The sequence below is a fragment of the Marmota flaviventris genome, chromosome 6 (genome assembly GCF_047511675.1).
Source record: "Marmota flaviventris isolate mMarFla1 chromosome 6, mMarFla1.hap1, whole genome shotgun sequence".
Lineage (NCBI taxonomy): Eukaryota > Metazoa > Chordata > Mammalia > Rodentia > Sciuridae > Marmota > Marmota flaviventris.
Genome location: NC_092503.1, coordinates 90,669,346 through 90,689,873, shown reverse-complemented (window position 1 = coordinate 90,689,873; position 20,528 = coordinate 90,669,346).

Below are 20,528 nucleotides of genomic sequence, written 5' to 3'. Positions count from 1 at the left end.
GCACGGTCCATAAGCCACATTAACCTCACTCCCCCACTGGCACTAAGGCCAAATTTGGGGGCCAACAGAGGTGAGGCAAAGAACCTCACCCCCCCACTGGTGCATAGACCTATCCACAAGTATGGCTGTATGCTGGACCGGTAGTCAGTGACGGGTATGATTCAATTGCAGTGGTATCAACCTAAGACAGGAGGCTGACGCCTAAAGGTCAGTTTTCCGATGACGGGTAAGAACCATATGTTGAATTGGACAACCTACCAGGCACGGTCCTTAAGCCACATTGCTTGTTGTTTAATTAATCAGAAGGGGGGAGATGCTGGGAGCCATTAGCCAAGTAGGTATGACAATTTCCTTGCCAGCGTACCCCATGTTGCTGACATGTTGCAGCGACATTGAATGTAGGTGACCTTGCTCAAGGACCAAGGCAGATTAGGGTGTTCCCGGTTTTAAGATAATCGTGTTTAGGGCGTTCCCAGTTTAGGTTCCAGGTTTAAGGTTTAAGATTATTCCTGCTGGGAATAGGGCGTATCCTGCTGCCTGAGTTCCCCTGGAGTTCTCACGGGATTCAGACAGTATATTTTGGAGATAGAAGCCCAGTGGAGGTGGATTTGGGCAGAGAATGTGGATTTGGGCAGAGAACGTGAATTTGGGCAGAGAACGTGGATTTTGGGCAGAGAACGTGGATTTCCCCAGAACGTGATTGTAGGCTGGTGTGAGTTCGGGAATAAAGAGTTGCTGTTTGAATCTACAAGCTGTGTGGTGGCTCGTGATTGTGTGCCCAGCCAGACTGTGGCATTTGTGCCCAGCCAGACTGTGGCAGCTAGCCAATCCCTAAAAAACAAATACCAAATGTCTTCTTTGATATAATGAGAGCAACTAAGAACAGAGCAGGGAGGAAGAGCAGGAAGAAAAGATTAACATTAAACAGATACATGAGGTGGGATGGAAAGGGAGAGAAAAGGGAAATTGCATGGTAATGGAGGGAGACCCTCATTGTTATACAAAATTACATATAAGAGGTTGTGAGGGGAATGGGAAAATAAACAAGGAGAGAAATGAATTACAGTGGATGGGGTAGAGAGAGAAGATGGGAGGGGAGGGAGGGGGGATAGTAGAGGATAGGAAAGGTAGCAGAATACAACAGTTACTAATAGGGCATTATGTAAAAATGTGGATGTGTAACCGATGTGATTCTGCAATCTGTATTTGGGGTAAAATTGGGAGTTCATAACCAACTTGAATCTAATGTATGAAATATGATATGTCAATAGCATTATAATGTTTTGAACAACCAATAAAAATAAATAAATTTAAAAAAATTAAAAAATGATGAATTTCCAGAGAAGGAATACCTAATACTTACCATCAATTGGCCTATGAAGAAGAATGAAGGGCAGGGTAAATTAATTTACACTCTATCTAGAAGCCACTTTTTATTCTTCCCACTTTGTTATTCTTCTTCACTTTTAATTCAGTAAACTTTTAAGTCTGACCTTCAAGATAGACTCTTTCAAACAGGAATATAGCTAAGCCCATAAAAGAAGGAAATCAATAGCATCAGGTATCAGAAATGTCCTACCCAAACCTTCTTGAGTTGTTTTGTCCTTTTTTTTAATTGATTATAAGAGGCACCTTAGCCTACAACAATGACATATGCATTTCAGCCATAGAGGCCTCCAAATTTTGAATATTAGACAATAACAAGTAAGTTTGGTTAAGAACACAAAGTTATAGAATAAACTTATCTTCTAGTCCACGTCTTGATTAATTCAAAACCTTTGTCTATTGAAGTTCACTGTGTAAACTTTATACAATATGTAACAAATAACACCAGCCTTAGGAAGTGCTTCAAGTTTGTCCCTACCCCATAAACTTTAACAGTGGGAACCTTTCACATTTTCAAGTGAACCTATTGATTCTACAGTGAAATTAATGTTCCACAATCTATCTAAATATATAGAGAGAACCATATCCCCCATTCAGTTTTCTTATTCCACTCAATGCAAGCCAGAAAGGTCTCAGTCAGGTGTTTATTTTCAGTTTGCTTCTCTCAATTAACAGCTTTCCCAGTTTTCTCTCGAGCATATTCCCTTCCTATACCCCATTACTGGGTTACCTCAACTCCATTTGTTTTTATATTGTCCTTTTAGAGGCAAGACAAAACACAAAGGAAATATGAAATCTCTATAAAAAATAGAAAAATAAAACTAAATTTCAAAATCCATATGCAAAAATAGCAGTTTATAATCTAAATATCAATCTCTTCTTAGTATAGAATTTTTCAGTAAATCAATGTTTCCAGAACACAGAACACTCTGAACTAACATCACCCAAGAGAATTTTTCTCATATCAAGCTTTAGTAATGCTTTTAAGATCAAGCAATCAGAAAGCCAGACAATGCAGGGAGAGACCAAGGCCATCCCTTTTCACTCCCTGGACCCTTGCTTTCCACATCAGACTTGACCTTTCTACCCCAACTAATAGAAAAGGTTTCTATTCTGTTTCTAGGTGTAAAGGTTACCAGACAGTAAGAGTTTAAAACATCAAACATCTATGTTTTATACCCCAGAGTTGTATAGTTTATGCATCATTCTCCATAAATAATGTTTGTTTAGGTAAGCAATCAAAATCCAGGGACATCTGTTAAAATTATTACATATATAATATCTAGTACCAATGGTCACTTTAGTAGGAAGTTCAATTATCATGTTTATAAGGTTACCCCAGTCTTTTCTCCTTTCTTCCAAAGTGTCCCCTCACCCACCAATAGTGCTACAAACTCATCACAGGACAGAAGCTTTAACTTTTTTATGCTTAATTTGCCAATTGCACTTACAAATTCTTATCATATTTTTGATATTATACATTTTCTATGATAATATGCAGTATAATATGCCTATTAACTTCCCAGTGAACACCAAGATTTGAACCATTAAATGGGGACATGAATTCTGTCTATTAAGTTTGTTATTGTGACCTTGCACTGCAATATTTAGTCACATATCTGTGACTATCATTGTGAAATTCTTTAACTAGTTCCTCTACTCTTTGTTCAATCAGTCACTTTTACTTGAACTTATGTATATGTCTTGGTAGAGACATTTTATTATAGGATTTTCAATGGCCAAATTCATGTTTGTCATCTAATCTGTTCCATAGGCATTTTTATTTATTTTTTTACTTATTTTATTTGTTGTGGTATTGGGGGTCAAATCCAGGGCCATGTACATGCTGAGCAAGCATTCTACCACTGAGTTTCATCACCAGCCTTTCAAAGGCACTTTATTAAATAGAAACTTTAAATAAAGTGTTATTAAATTTCCCAAATATTTTATAGTTAATAGTTTATCATTGATATGTCAAAATTTTATTTAATTCTGTCAATGAACAAACAAACCCATTGATACACATTGATTCACCATCTCTCTCTGAGGCAGAGAATCTGATGATTTAATTACTTTTCAAACACAATTAATTTAAAATTGATGTGTCATTTCTGTCCAACAATAATGAAATTTTTCCATCTATGATACCTTCCCAGGGACTAAGATAGTGAATAGAGGATATACTGTACATCATATTCCTGTATCATAATGAACATTTTTTCCTTATTTCTTTTATTAGTTCTTTTTAGTTATGCATAACATTAGGATTCACTTTGACAAAATCATAAAAATGGAGTATAATTTGTTCTAATTCAGTTCCCTGTTCTTTTCCTTTCCCTCTCCTTCTCCCTTCCCCTATTCCCTTCCTTCTATTCTACTGTTCTTCCTGCTGTTTATTCATAGGTTTTTTAAATTAGTGTCTTATAGATATACATGGTGGTGAGATTCACTGTGTTATATTCATATATGTACATAGAAAAATCAAGTCAGATTCATTTCACAGTTATTTCCTCATACCATTCCTCCCCTTTCCCCTTCAATCCCCTGTGTCTACTACACTGATCTTTTCTCCATATTTTTGTACCTCCAAGATGTTATTTTGAAATAGCTTTTGAATATTAAAGAAAACATTTGACCTTTTACTTTTGGGAACTGTCTTATTTCACTTAGCATGATAGTCTCCAGTTGTATCCATTTATGGACAATTACCATAATGACATTCTTATCTATGGCTGAGTAACACTCCATTGTATATGTGTATCAGAATTTCTTCATCCATTCATCTTTTAAAGGGCACTTAGGTTTGTTTGTTCAATAGGTTGGCTACTGTGAATTTTTCTTCTATAAACATTGATATGGCTTCATCACTGAAGTATGCTGATTTTAAATCTTTTGGCATTGTGCTAAGTTGGATAGCTGAAAATTAAAAACTTCTTCACAGCTAAACAGACAATTAAAAATGTGAAGAGAGAGTGAAGAGAGAGCCCAGAGAAGAGGAGAAAAAATGTGTCACCTGCTCCTCAGATAGGGCATTAATATCCAGAATATAATATATGTTTTTATAGAAACTGACTTCATAAGAAGTAAGGTATACCCAGTGCGTAGAACTATAGAAATCCAGCCTTTCCCCACATAGTAGTAACTAGATGTCAACAAGTTAAATGAATAGATGTTAATATAATATCTATTCATGAAAAAGAAGTCTAATGTTACCTGTAGAAATAGCATTCCATACCCTTAAGAAGAATTACTGAGTTTGAGGCAAAGGATAGAAGATGGGACTGTTCTTTATTCTTGAATTTGTGTTGGTCTAACCACATGTGATCTGCAGTAAATCCCTGCCCTATCATCCAGATGCATTGTGTCTGCTCACAAAAGCTTGCTGCCTCCATGGAATCCTGTCCTCACCTAAATAATGCCTTTTGTTCAATACTATCTACGATTCAAAAAGTACCTTCCTGATAATTAAGACTAAGAAGCTATGCAAATAGTGATTCAACAAGTGTCTGCTTAATAATGTCTGAGATGTTTAATAGAGTGCATTCAACTTTCAGTAGTCGTCTGACTTTCTAATCTAGCAGTCTTTGGGGCAATTGATGGTCTTATTCGCTACAATTTGCTTGTGAACGTATCTCTCTCCAGAAAGAAAAAAAGCATAAGACAATATTCCAGTGGTAGAAAAAAATTAGTCTTACATATTTTCACTCTCATCTCTCTCTTTTTTATTCCTTCCAGAGTTTAGGCCTGCTCTAGCCAATACATTCACTGCAAGCCACATACTGAGCACAGCTTGAGCATTGGAAATATAGCTAGTCTTAATAGAGATGCATTATAAGTATAAAATACATCTGGGTTATGAAGTCTCAGTATGAAATTATTAACAGAGTTTAGCATACTAATGATTTTTATATTGATTATGTAGTGAAATAATATTTTGAAAGCATTACATTGAATAAATTATAACATTAATATTAATTTCACCTATTTCCTTTTACTTAATTAAATGTGGTTACTAGAAATTTTTAAATTACAAATATGGCTTCCATATATGGCTCACATTATAGTTCTACTGGACAGTACTTATGAAGATTTTACTGAGAGCTGTAAAACAGCAGATGAATATATTGCTTTTGCTGCATTTTCTTTTGCCTTGTATTTGCTCTCAATTGACTTAGCTAATTGATGCCAAACAATGTCTACTTCATCCAAATTCTATTGGTAAGATTATCCTCCAGAATTTACCTCAAGTCTTTTATCTTTTTATACCAAGGATAAAGAGTAAACATTCATTATTTTATTTTCCTAATACAAGACTTTCATTCATTGAACTGAAGGACAACCCTGCTTATAACAAAATCTGAGGACATAAATAAGCAGAGTGCCCAATCAAGTTACCATGCATTAAAGATCTTACCCAGTATCAAGCTTTATTGAAGAAGTACAAAAGAAACAGGAAGAAGTGTAGAATTTCACAGGTGGTTCTCAAGACCTTCCCTTCCCACATGGGGCTTGTTTTCTCTGACCCAGATTAGGAGATGAGATCACTAATGAGTTTTATTAGTCATCTCATACAGCAAGGAGAATTTAATCCATATAATAGTGCCATTTTACATTTTAAAAGCATATAGCTTATGCAATATTGTCTAAGAGCTGTTTCATAAATTCACATATCTTAAGTGAGTTTATCATGCACAAGCTTAAACCAGAAACATACTATGAAGACCATTTAATAGATAAAAATGGTTCTCTTCACAAGTGTCCTTGGTTAATTCACTCAGAGGTCTACTCTCATTGTTTACAAAGAGGTGACTATTTCACCGCCGCTCTTTTTCCCTGGAAAATTTCTCTGATAATTAGGGAAAACAGGATCATAGGTCAACTGTTTAAACTCTTTTCTACCCATTGTAATTGGCCATAAATACTTAACATACAACTACTATGATGACAATTCTTGGAGGAAAAAAAGAAAAGAAAGAAAAACGTTCCTTATTTAAGGCTGCTAGCGTGAGATGTCCATTGTCCAGATTATTTAAACTCACAGTTACCTTAGAGCTAGCTTTTCTCAAAGTGTTAATAATCTCTTAAAATAAAAATAAATAATTCTACTGCCTCTTTAGGTTACCTGGCTTTCATGAGATTGCATTCTGAAACAAACACAGTAACAATATTTTGAACTTCCTTACTTACTCTATGTAGTCTCAGCATTTTGCTGCTTCCATTTATAAACATATGTACATATATGTTATGCATATATTATACATGTGCATTATGTAGGTATACATACATAAGTAAACATACTTTGTTGGGGATTTCATTAAATACTTTGTGCATAAATTACTTATCCACAGGTATGTGTAAAAAAAAAAAAAAAATATATATATATATATATATATATATATATATATATATATATATGCTTAATATCCTTTTTTATTCTCCACATCAATCCCTGTGTTTGCAATTCCTGAGTTAAATTGAATGTAAGATTTGTCTTGCACATACACCACTTTTGCTGACAATTTAAGTCAACAATCCATGCAAACCTCATGTCTCTAAGTCCTAATTACCTGATATCTATATCTAATATCCATGTGTGTGTGTGTGTGTGTGTGCGATCTATCTACTTCTATATCTCCAGTGGTTTCCCCAAACTGTCTTTCCTAACCCTGTGCTGAAATTTTCTCTCCAAGCTATGGTCATTAGTGCTCTAAATTCCACCTTCATGGAGACTCTTCTTTGTTCTCATAGTTAACTAAATCTCCTGATCTGCCTTAAAGGCTTGAATGCATTTGCTAGTCTTGCTGATGTTTATGAGCCTGTGCTCACAGGTTCCCAATACATCTCTGACCCAGTGACATGCAACATCATGTCTCTTCTTCCTTCAGTGGCACTCATTGTTCCAGTGATGCCAAGACTTTTAATGTTATCATTAAGCAGTCTTCAGAACACCAACATCAGAATGTATTTAATATATTATTTCTTCTTTACCTCAAGCGTAAATTTCTATTTCTTTATGACACCCCCCTCTACACACCAAGAGCAATTTAAACATTAGTTTTGTTTTCTCTTTGTCATTACACTTTTCTGCCATATGGAATTGTTGGGAATGAATAAATGATGGCAAATCAGGCTTAGAATTATGATTATCACATGGAATCAGCCATAAGTTTAATTCCTAACTTGAGGATCTTTTTGAAATCTGGTAGTTTTTAAGAATAAGCTAGTAAGTGTCAAATCATGGAGACCTGCACAGTTTTATCTGACAATAAGTTCAGAATTTACCCATTACATAGATTTCTTCATTGGAAATAAAAGGCTATTTTTAATTTCATTGGTATAGCATTGGTATTCATTGGTATTCAAGAAGAGCTTTTGAAAAATGCTAATTTCAATGGTATAGAGAAAGACATTTACATTTACTGAAAGAGAACTTATCAACATATAAAAATTATAAAATCAAATACACACACAAACAGGTATGTGTATGCATGTATATCAATTATTGACATACTGCTTTAAATGTTGCCCTAGTAATGACAAAGATATTATATAACTAGAAGATCATTTCCTTTTTCTTGCCCATTGTGAACACATTACATATAATTTGAGGTAGGTCAACATATTTTAATTAATTAATTAATTAATTTTTTAATTGTTCTGTGATTACTTTTTTTTTAATTTGTTTTAATTAGTTACAAATGACAGTACAATGATCTTGACATATCATACATTTGAATCAGATGGGGTATAATTTCTCATTTTTCTAAGTGTGCAGGTTACAGAATCACATTGGTCATATAGTCACGTATATACATACAGCAATAATAATGTCTATTTTATTCTTTTTAAGTATGCTTTTAGATTAGCCTTAATTAATCCATTTCATAGAAGGAGCAAGTGGAACATAATGTGAATGAATTGTTTATCTATAATAATTTCAAGAGTAACAGGCATAAACTCAAGAAAACCAAATTTCAAGCCATAATCCTAATGAGTAGATAAAGATGTATCAGCATGATCCAAGAAACTCTAGGCATCCAGCAAATTGGTCATATGCTAATTTCACTCACAGAGCCATTTCCAGAAAGTAGAATGAAGCTGGACTGGGAAACACTTGAACTGTGTGCTATTGCAAGGCTGGTGTATCTGTGCTTTCTAGACACATGAAGCATATGAATCGGACTCAGGAGGAATTTCTAAAACTTCCAGTAAACAGTAAGTTACATTTTATATTGTTTAGGTTATCAAGACAGGTAGCTAATCTCTGGAAACATTTTCTGCTGTCATCCAAAATAGTCTCCTTTTCATCAAGCAGTCACAAGAAATAAGCAAACTATTACTATAAAATATACAATAAGTGCCAGTTAGAAAACCTTGAAACTCAAGAAAAGAGTTTTGAATGAAGAGAATGATATGAAACCTAGGAAAAACTTCTGGAATGTAGTTTTAGAGTTAGATTTGAAAGGTTGTGGAAAAGTTTAGGGAGAAACAGAAGAAGGACACTAAAGTCGGAGAAATAGCTACTATCAAATTCATGAAACTCATTGTACAGTAGGACTATTTTCTAAATATATCTACCCAAAATTCGTATGTTGAAGCCTAATTACCAATACATAGGTATCACATTGGGGTTTTGAAGAGATTATAATGTCCTGAGGTCTGATATTTCTTGAATGGAATTAGTGCCCTTATAAAAGAGACCCACAGAGCTTCTTTGTCCCTCCATACCATGAGAACAGAGTATAAAGATGTCACCTATGAACCAAAACCAAGCACTACCAAATGTCTGATACCTTGATCTTGGGCTTCTTGGCCTTCAAAATTGTAAAAAATAAACTCCTGCTGTTTATAAACTATTCAACTATTGTCAACTACTCAACTATTCAACGAATGATACTTCATTATAACAGCAGAAGTGGAATAAGAAAGATGGACAATCCAGTGGAAAAGTAACAGTACTCACTATCTAAAGTATGAAGCTCTTCTGTGTTCTCCAATGAGTATGCTGATGTACAAGGAATCTAGATCTGATTTGCCTCCTGTAACTTCTTCAAGCTGTTTCTGGGCCTAAGTATACTTCTTCAGGCTGGGAGCTATCGATAGTTGAAAATGAATTATGTCCTATCCCTTGGAGCTCAATTAGGTCCCCCCAGGGTGTCCTTGAAAGAGTCTTGGAAGTCTCAACATTGATTCAATCTTGAGGCACACCACTGGGCCTGGAGGATTGGACCCCAGAGTCATCTGTCAATCAATTTCCATCTCCCAGTAGCTGGCTGCAGAAGAAGAAAGTAATTGGATGCCCTTAGGGGGTTATCATCTGAAACTTCAGTTTTGATAAACATCTATTTCTTTGATCCTAATAAGGAGAAAAGACAATCAGGCTACAGGCACAACCAGAACTAAGTCTCTGAGTAGTAAGATATAGTATTCTATATATAGCTGCTCTGTGAGAATAGTTAAAATTTACTTTTCCAATTCCAGTTCTTTTTCAACTTTGATTATTTCTCTTTTCCCATACCTCTTAATCCCTACTTCAAATACATCTTACAGAATCATAGCATTTTTTTCTTTTATTAAAAAAATCAGACATTTTTCATATATATATATATAGTATTTGGGATGACTGAACTCAGGGGCAATTAACCACTGAGCCACATCCCCAGCCTATTTTATAATTTTTATTTAGAGACAGGGTTTAACTGAGCAGATTAGCACCTCACTGTACCTGAAATTGGCTTTGAACTCATAATCCTCCTGCCTCAGCCTCCCAAACCACTTGGATTATAGGCGCATGCCACCACATGTGGATCAGAACAAATATTTTAATTGGCATTTTTTTTTTCTATTTGAGAAAGTCATTTCCTATTGATGGTAAACTTTTTTATCATTATTTTTATTCTAAGTAACAGTTAATATGAAATTGCATGTTCTATTTTCAGAATTCATTTCCCTATACAAAAACTCACCTTGGCTCTATTTTGACAAAGGTATATATATATATATATATATATATATATATATATATATATATATACACATACACACACATACACACACACACACACACACACACACACACATATATATATATATATATATATATATATATATATATATATATATAATAAAAAGCAATAACAAAATTAAAATGAATCATTTCATGGTACTGATTTATTTTTTTTAATTAAAACAAATGTATTTCATTATTTTGCACAGTGAACTAGTATATTCTTTTATTTCTTCTTTTCTTCCTTTCTTCATTCTACATTTTTATAAATGATTTTTAGTTTTACAGTGATTTTGTTTGTTCACTTGGATATAATTTTAGGATTGCTTTAGAGTTCTTTTAAAAAAATTATCCTTTATTCAGTCTTCAACATTGAAAAAACCCTATCCCCTTACATTAAAATTTATATTGGATTCACATGAAATGATTATACAATTGAAATATTGACATGCTTGGCACCCTTCAATTTTTAAATTACACTCTCCCTTTCTAAGACCAATTTCTTGTTATTCTAATATGAAATAAAATATATTTAGCCATAGAGGAAAGTATTTTTTCAACAATACAAGAATATATTTTGCCATCCTTCTAAGTGTCTATGAAAACAAACAATTTGAATTAACATTATTTAAGACAAAAGCAAATTGTCTATGTGATGAATTTTATATTCTATAGCAAATTGAAATTCCATTCACGTGCTTGTCAAAGTCACCCTGAAACATTATTTAACTCTTAGAATAGTTTCTTTTTGTTCTCATAAATAAAGAAACTCAATGGTATCCAGGCTTTCTAAACTCTGCCATCTTTAAGAATGTACTCTTTTTCTTCATTATCTCAAAAATGCTGCCTGTTATGTATCACATCTTTATTTCAAACTAAATGAAGTAGGAATGCAAAGGTTATAAATGTTGCATTCAAGATGAAATGTTTCCTTTAAAGATTCCCAAATCTTGCCCAATTATTCCTAGTTACATTTCATTGTTTAAAATTGTTTCATTTAAATACTGTTAACCACAAGAATTGCTGAGAAATATATTCATCTTAGATCCACACATTGACACATTAAGTAAAATCATGTAATGTTAGTAAGCAAGAAGGGATGGATATATATTTGTAAGTTAACTAACCCATGTTTTTCTTACCTATGCTTAGCTTTTCCCTAGATAGATAATTCAGAAATCACTTATAAAATGTGAAAATAAGGTTGACTTTGAGTTGTTACTTTAAGTGTATTAAAGTTTTCACTATAAATAAGTGACAAATGTTTGAAGAAACAAATTTGTTTAAACTGATTTAAATGTTATGTAGTTTATACATTAATATGATACCATGATAATACCGAACTTTTATATTTTAATGTATAGTTTTAAAAATAAATTTCAATAAAAATAAATAATAAAAAATAAAATAGAACAACAACAACAACAAAAACACCCAATAAGAACAAAATGAGGTTCTTACATAATATCTTATGAGCTACAATATAGAAGCAAAACAGTTACAGCTTGCATTTTAGGTAAGAAATATCTGAATTTTTTTTCCCTTCAATCTACATTCACAAACAAACTTCAATGAAGTATTTAACTTATGGTCTCAGTGTCTTGTTCTGCAATATATGGTAATTATTTGGCTACTCCATAAGGTTGCTATAAGGATTATATAAGTTAAAATATGGAAAATGTCAGCTCAGTGCCAGTGTAGAAGAAGTCCTAAATAGAGCTTAGCTATTATATAGCAACATGATTATGAAATTTTCAGAGTACAACTGAGTTATATAAAAATTTAGAATTTACACCTTCCTTGGAATGATAAATTCTTGCCTCAGTAAGATCACAGGAGTATTCTGATATTTCCTTCCATAATTCCATGTGTTTTTTTTTTTAATTTTACATAGGATATTACATTAAAATGAATTTTACTTAATAATTGAAAATAATGTATTCATGTTAAATTTTTTAACATTATTTTAAATTTGTATTTAGAAACATATAAATGTTTCTAAATATAAATGATGATATTTGAAAATGAACAGAAAGGCTCATTGTGGTAAAACATTACGATATACTTTAAACTGGGGCATAAGTCTTCTTTACAATTCCCCTAAAATGGAAAAAACATACTAAATGATGCCTACATGTGCCCCTTGAAGTATAAAACCTGAAAACAACCTGTACAGAATGTAGAAGAGGGACCCTACAGTCTGTTTCTACCAGTTCCCTTCCATATGCTCTGACCCTTTTTCCATTATCATTTTTGAATGTACAAAGAAAAATACTGATTTTCATACTTTTATGGTCTTTTATGGGAGATTTCATTTTGCCAAGGGTGAAAGGTGGACTCTAGGAAAACAGTATTTTCCTTTCATAGCTTCAATTCATGATTATTGAAAAAATTAGATCTGTATCTATCACTGGGCAAATAAAGAAAAATATATCCATATTTCAAGACCCCATGATTGGGGATTATAGTGTGTTAACTTTCTGACTCAAAAACTTCCTGTGATGATAAACAAGAAAATTAAGATATGTAATTTGGATGCCCCCTAGCCTTCAATGTGATTTTAAATGTCATTAACAAGACCTGAATTACACCTACAAATATCAGGTTAGGATATTACCAAAACAAAAGGACACAAGAGGATATTGAATGGGCTAGGGACAGGAAGGATGACTAGTTTCCCTAGGTCTTTTTTTTTTTTGGCCCAGAAAAATGCATAATCATTTCTTGTGACTTATTATAAAAATAAGAAAGTAAGAAGCTTTTATTTTAGTGAAATATATTTTAAATTCTAATTTTCTTTTTTGTAATTGATTTTATTTTTTAAATACATGACAGCAGAATGCATCATAATTCTTATTATACATATAGAACAATTTTTTATATCTCTGTTTGAATATAAAGTATGTTCACACCAATTCATGTCTTCATACATGTACTTTGGATAATGATGTCCATCATATTCCTCATTCATTGCTAATCCACTGCCCCTCCCTCCCCCTCCCACCCCTCTGCCCTATCTATAGTTGGTTAATTTCTCCCATGTTTCCTCTTAAATTCTAATATTGACACATAATTTTAATTCTTTCAACAAGGGCACTTTTCCTGTGAAGAAAATTCATCCCAGAATTTGGAGCCTGAGTTTCTTTTGTTTTTGTTTTTATAAGTCAGAATTGTATCATTAAAAAGGTATTAAACCAGTAAGCAGGTTTTACTGAGGCTTATACATATCACTAAAGAATAACAAGACTGATATTCAAGCATTTATTTGAAAAAGTACACTTCTAGAGACTTTCTATTGAACGTGATAAATTCCAGATGCACACACTTTACAATGGAACCTCTGATACTTCTGCCTGCTCATGACATAAGCATTTTTATAAATGTCATAGTTATTTATACTGTAAACACCATTTTTTTATTCCCTCTCTGACAAAATACTTCCTACCCCAAAGCAGAGAGTCTCTAAAGTTACTTTTGAATGGGCCATGTTCTAGTTTTCTTAAAATCAGCAGTTTTAAGTGCTGTTTTAAAATTCTGTCTTTCTAAATTCATTGACTTTTCATTAAACTGGTAATTGATTATCGATTATCTCTTCTCTGAAAAATAACAGTGTTTTCCCTTTTTGAACTACAGCTGTCTACTCTCCTGACATACTACATACAATCACAGCTCTCACTTCAAAATTACCATCTTCTTCTTTTATGTCATATTCCATTTTCAATTTAAAAATTATAATTTTACCTTCACACTCCTAAATGGCCAGTGCCCTATTAGAAAGAACTGACCTTTTTCTAGGCTGTGTGGCTGTATGTCTTCACTATTTATTCATCCATCTTTGTGCTACGGACCTCCACCCACTCTTTTGGACTTTTGAAAGAACCACCACCTGGTAAACGTCAGTTACCTTTATCAGGAAAGCTCCATCTAGATAGCTCTTTAACTAGGAGACTTCGAACATTTTGCTAACCTCACTGCTCTTTAGAATGCCAGTTTTATGTACTTAGACTTGAGTATCATTTAATATCATTATCCTTTTCATAAATGATTTTCAAAAACAGCATTATCCTCTGAATGGAGCTAGTTTATCAGTTTCTGACTTGGATAGACAATTTTTAAAAAAAAATTCAAGCAAATTGGAAGAAAAAAATTAATATGTTAAATGCCAACTTGAAAAAGTTGACCAGTATACGTACATATCATGTTCAGCAAGAAAGCTACTTTTTCTCATGGGAGAGATAAATATAAAGGCACAAGAGCATACCTGTGGACATTTGATTAATCTTAAGAAGTTGGATACCGATGATACTCAGAAAAGTCTCATTAGAAAAATATTAACCAATGTGATCCTGCAATTTATACACATGGAAAAATGAGAATTCATACCCTATTTGAATCAAATGTATGATATGTCAAGACCATTGTATTGTCTTGAGCAACTAATAAAAATAAATAAATTAATTAATTTTAAAAAAGAAAAATATTCTTCATCTCAACTAATATTTATTTTCAGATTAAAATACTTGTCATTGGGCTGGGATTGTGGCTCAGTGGTAGAGTGCTTGCCTAGCATGCATGAGGTTCAATCCTCAGCACCACATTAAATAATAGTAATAATAATAATAATGTGCCCACCTAAACTAAAAAAAGTACATAAATAAATGAAATTTAAAAAAAAAATACTTGCCATTGTCTCACTTAACTACTTTTCCCAGAGACTCATTACCACTAAGCCTTAGTTTTCTACCTATTGCTCAGAAGTCAGAAAAAACTGATAACGACTATGCATACACATTATGTGAAAACAATCCAAAGATAAAATAATTAATGTATCACTGAGAAAAGCATGAGTCAGAGCTAACAAAAGTCATTAAATTCAAAACACAATAAATTCAAGAACTGTTTATTATCTGTCGAAATAATAAATCTCTGGAAGGAAAACTTTAGAGAAATTTTTTTTAAAATGTTGAAAGATTCTAAAAAAGCAGTTAAAAAATTTTCAGAAATGCAGAAACTAGAGTTGCATGAGGCTAAAATTCACCAACTCAAAAGTGCAGAAATATTTAAAGGAAGAACAAAAGTATTTCAGATAAATCCTTTTATTTCTTATGGTTATATGGATGTTAAAGAATGCTGAGTAATAATTCTGTTTTAACCATTTACATATATCCGCTAAGTTACTGAGAAAAAAAAATAGCTTATAGAAAAATAGATTTCTATTACACTAAAAGACCTTAATGAAATTCCATTCTTATTAGAAGAGTATAAAGGTTCATTTTAGAGAAAATTTTGAATTATTTAAACCAGGGCCCATAGTATACAAGATGAAGAGCATCTTATTTAATCTCATAGCTCTCTCTGAAGTTATATTAAGAATAACATCAAATTCTTCCAAAGGTTTAATCATATCAGTAAATTTACATGAACATGAAACATTCCTTTAGTTTGTGTTAAAAGAATTTTTTGGTTTCAAAAATTAATGTGATGTAATTATAAGGCAATGAGCCTGATATTACAGGTGCCATCAGAACAGAAATACCTTGCTTAAGCTTTATCAGGTCTAGGCACCTCAATCTTCTGCTTGCTTTGGCATGAAAAATTGGGTGCCATGGAAAGCATTTATGAGAAAAAGGGGTCCTTTATTCGGCTTCCTTGTTCCATCCCTGCCTAGCTCACCAGAGGAAACAGTGTAAAGCTTTGTTTCTCCACATCTTGTCTGAAGAACAACAGGAGCAACAACTAGAAGATGAGCAGAAATGCACATGCTCAGTCTGCAGCCCAAATCTGCATTCAGCAAGACCTGGGATTAAGTTTCTGTGAAACTGACATTGTGAATGTCAGATTGGCCAGGTTCTAAGGAACTTCTAGTTACTAGATCAGTGATCTTAGAAAATATGTTTAACATTTCTGTGCCTTATTTTCCTCATCTGAAAAATGAAGAAGATAATACAGATTGAGCATCTCTAATCCAAAAATATAAAATCCAAAATGCTCTAAGATCTGCTGCATTGTGAATAATGATGTAATGAAACAAATGTGCCAAATTCCACACCCCCAATTTTTATTATTGTAGTTACAGTGAGAAACAACTTTTTTGGTTGTTATTTTTCATGTATTAAGTGTTGAGAACACTCATTTAACAACTGACAGTAATACTCATTTAAGTTATAACATATATACTTCAATATTATGGGGCTCCTTATGAACCATCCAAATATCATTGAATACAGTGCATGTATCACCCTAACTTTTGAATCCACAGTACGCTTAGATGTGCATGAGATAGCAATGGATTCTAATGAGAGTTTTTAACCCCATATTAACATATTTAAATTTATGTGATCTTTCTTTATGCTATTTATTTTGGGTATTATTTCCTGAATTACAACATGCCTAGTCATTTGCCTAACAAATAGTGTGAAAAAATAATCTGAATGTTTTCAAAAGTACCATACGTCATTTCAGTCTTGAATATTCAGATCTATTTTTACAAAATAATTTAAAAAGAATATATAGAGACATTTTGACCCACTTACTTGAGTTCTACATTTGTTGAATTCAATGTTCAAGGGTAACACTAATGAGCATTAATGTAATAGAATAATGATGTAAGGTTGTTGAATGTAGATGCAGTGTTGTGTACTTTGTTTTGCTTTGTTTTGGAGACCAACAAAAGAAAATGCGTACTTTAAAATTTATATTACTATAGGTTTCAATTATACACAAATATATATATATATATATATATATATATATATATATATATATATATATATATATATAATTTGAATCCTATGTCTTTCACTATAAGATTCATTTGCAATCCATCCAAAGTTTTATGGACAACAATACTTCCATGTTCCATAAAGAATGAGATGATTTATTCTCATGAAGATTTTTTTTAAGTTCAACTCTGTCAGAAAAAAAACTAATTTATTATACAATAATCCAAAACTGCTTGAAAAATAACACAAGCCATTTGACAAATGAAAATTATGGCTCATTCACCCATCTCTAAGAAAATGGTAAACTGAATGCATTCTTTAATAAAATAAATTTAGATGTTTTTGTACCCGTGAATGCAAAAATACTGTAAATTCAGAGAAAAAAAATTGAGATAGAAGAATGCTTGTAAAATTTGACCTATTTAAGTAGGCTACTTGGAACAAATGTGCATTAAAATAATAAATCATGAGTCAAATGTGTGAAGATTAAAAATCAAAAGTTTAAAAAATGATTGAAATATGAATGTTTCTTTCCCTAGAATAAACAAAAGACATATTTATCATAGCTACTAAATGTATTGAAAAAATGTGACTAGAAATACAAATGCACTTGCACACACACAGATAGATAAAGACCTGAGAACCACACGAAAGCATAGAGTAGGATATGTATGTTTGTTTGGCTTGAGTAATCATTTTACTATGTTTGGGTACATATGTGTGTGCATTTTCACACACACACACACACACACACACACATATATATATATATATATATATATATATATATATATATATCAAGACATCATTTATGTATGTATTACAGACAACATCATCTGATGATTCCTTATTAATGGCAAGTTATTATAAGATGACTGTGTCTACAGGTTAATTTATAGAACCATCTTTAGAGTTAGTCACTGAGTAAAGTTTTTGGAACTTGTTTTCTATGTTTCATTGACCTACAACAACTAGAGAAGGAACATCTTTAGAGTTAAATGTAAAAAGGAACTGTGAAGATAAAGAACTTGTTAAAACTGAAACAAGTATTTGTATATGCTAATAAGCACTACTACATATTATATGTTACATACTGTCTTCCTTTCGAGAGCAAAGGAATTAAAGAGATTAAAAGTTATCTGAAAAGACACAATAAATAACTTAAGAACAAAAAAATTAACAATAAATACTGATTTTTAAATTTATTTTTTATAGTGCTTAAGTCTTGAGAAGTTGAGTATGTTCATAAATAAATGTAAGGAGAGATAAAACTTCAACAAATTTCAATATGTATACTAATTTGATTTCAAATAATAAAAGTGAATTTTGAAACAATAACTATTTTATTTTTTAAAATTTTATTTGTTCTTCTTAGTTATAGTTAGTAGAAGATATTTTGACATGGAATACATCTTATTCAAATTAGGATCCCAGTCTGTGTTTGTACATGATGTGTGGTGTATTTATATGTGTACATAGGAAAGTTAAGTCAGATTCATTTCTTTTAAAACTACACATAGGGGCTGGGGATATGGCTCAAGAGGTAGCATGCTCGCGAGGCATGCGTGCAGCCCGGGTTCCATCCTCAGCACCACATACAAACAAAGATGTTGTGTCCGCCGAAAACTAAAATATAAATATTAAAATTCTCCCCCCCCCTCTCTCTCTCTCTTAAAAAAACTACACACAATTTGATTATTGGTATGGCTTAAGATGAAATTAAATACTTTTGTACTACCACATCTAAAACATCACTTACTGTAGATTCTACATGTAAAGAATTTATCTACAAGTGGATTAGAATACAGATTGGTTTCTTAGGGTTACTATATAGGTTAAAATAGTTTTTAACTATTTTAAGGTTTAACCTCCTCTAGGTTAAAATAGTTTTTACTATTTTAGTAACTTAAAATCTAAATTAAATTGGTTGAATCAAATGAGAAGATTTAGTTAGATTTTCTAACATGGGCTGTTACTGATGTAGGATACAGGGAACAATAAAGATAGACAAAATTGAAGCAAAAGGAAGAAAAAGGAGATCACAATTTCAGTCTGAAAGTTACCTGCTAAAGTCCCTTATACTTTTTCTCCCCAAGTAAGTTTCTCTTTCAGGCCTGCGACTCCCACCTTTTTGAGAAATCTACAAATCTTAAGCTTACTCTAAATCCCCACACAACTTTAAAATTAGTATAAATTTACTCATGACAATTGCCCTGTGCTATTATGTTTATTTTTAGAATAAGTTAAACAAAGGGGGTATGACATTTTAAGAAACCTATAAACCAGTGTATTTCCCCAAATGTTCCCTATTGATCAAATACGTGAGACCAGCTAGAACTTTTCTGTTCACAAGACAGATGTCTTCTCCACATACCTTCCCATGCCCACCTTTCACAAGGGTTATTTTGAAATTAATAGCCTGATACCCCCAAAGGCACACCTCACTCTTGAGATAGCCTGCATTCCCCCCTTGAATGTGTACTCCTCACTTACCTGAACGAATCTCTGCTTGTGCCTTTAACATGCCTTGAAATCAATTCCTGTGACATATGTCAAGAGTCCATCATCCTGAGCTGCCTCTTTCTGCAACCTCCACAAACCCCCCCTGGTTAAAAAAAAAAAGTTAAAATATTAAGTAAGATTTTTAAACTATCATATCAGTCAGTAGCTAGGGTTTTAGTGAAGGTGTTAAGGAAGTAAAGAAGCATACAAACAAATAAGGAAAAATAGAGCACCTCAGTTAAAGAACACCGCATGTTTCAAAAGTCCTGAGGGCGACTTGCTTCTGCTTTGCCTGTTGCAGGAGTAGAATAGCTGCACTTGAGGAACAAAGGAAGCATAGAGACGAATGAAGACAGGGTCACGGCACAGGACCAGGTCACACTGTAGAAGTGGCTTCTACTCTGTGTGGGATGGGAGCCCATGTGTTACACTGGGACTTACATATCAAAGTACACTTTTTCCATTAGGGAAGAATAAAATATGAAGGCATAAGAGTGGAAGTGGAAAGAATTGCAATAATTCAATATATGGCCACAACAGGCTCTTAAGTGACAGTGATAGAAGTAGTTAAGATGTGGTCACATTGTGGATAGAGTTTAAAGCTAATGCCAAGAAAATTCAGGGACTTGGATGTGTGAAGTTCATTGCTTATGAAATAATAACTTTAAGACTGAAAATCTATTCATTACAGGTTCTTGACACCAACTTTTATAAGCAGCTTTTACAGTTCCCCTTAATATGAAATGATTGTTGTGATTCAATAATTGAGAAAGAGAGCTTCAGTTCTACATGATAGCTGCTCCCCAAAACTAAAAAAAGGAAGATAATCCATAAGAGGGTTACAACAATAATCAGAAGAAAATTAGACAAAATAAACTGAAAACCGGGATATACAAAGTATTAGTTTAAAA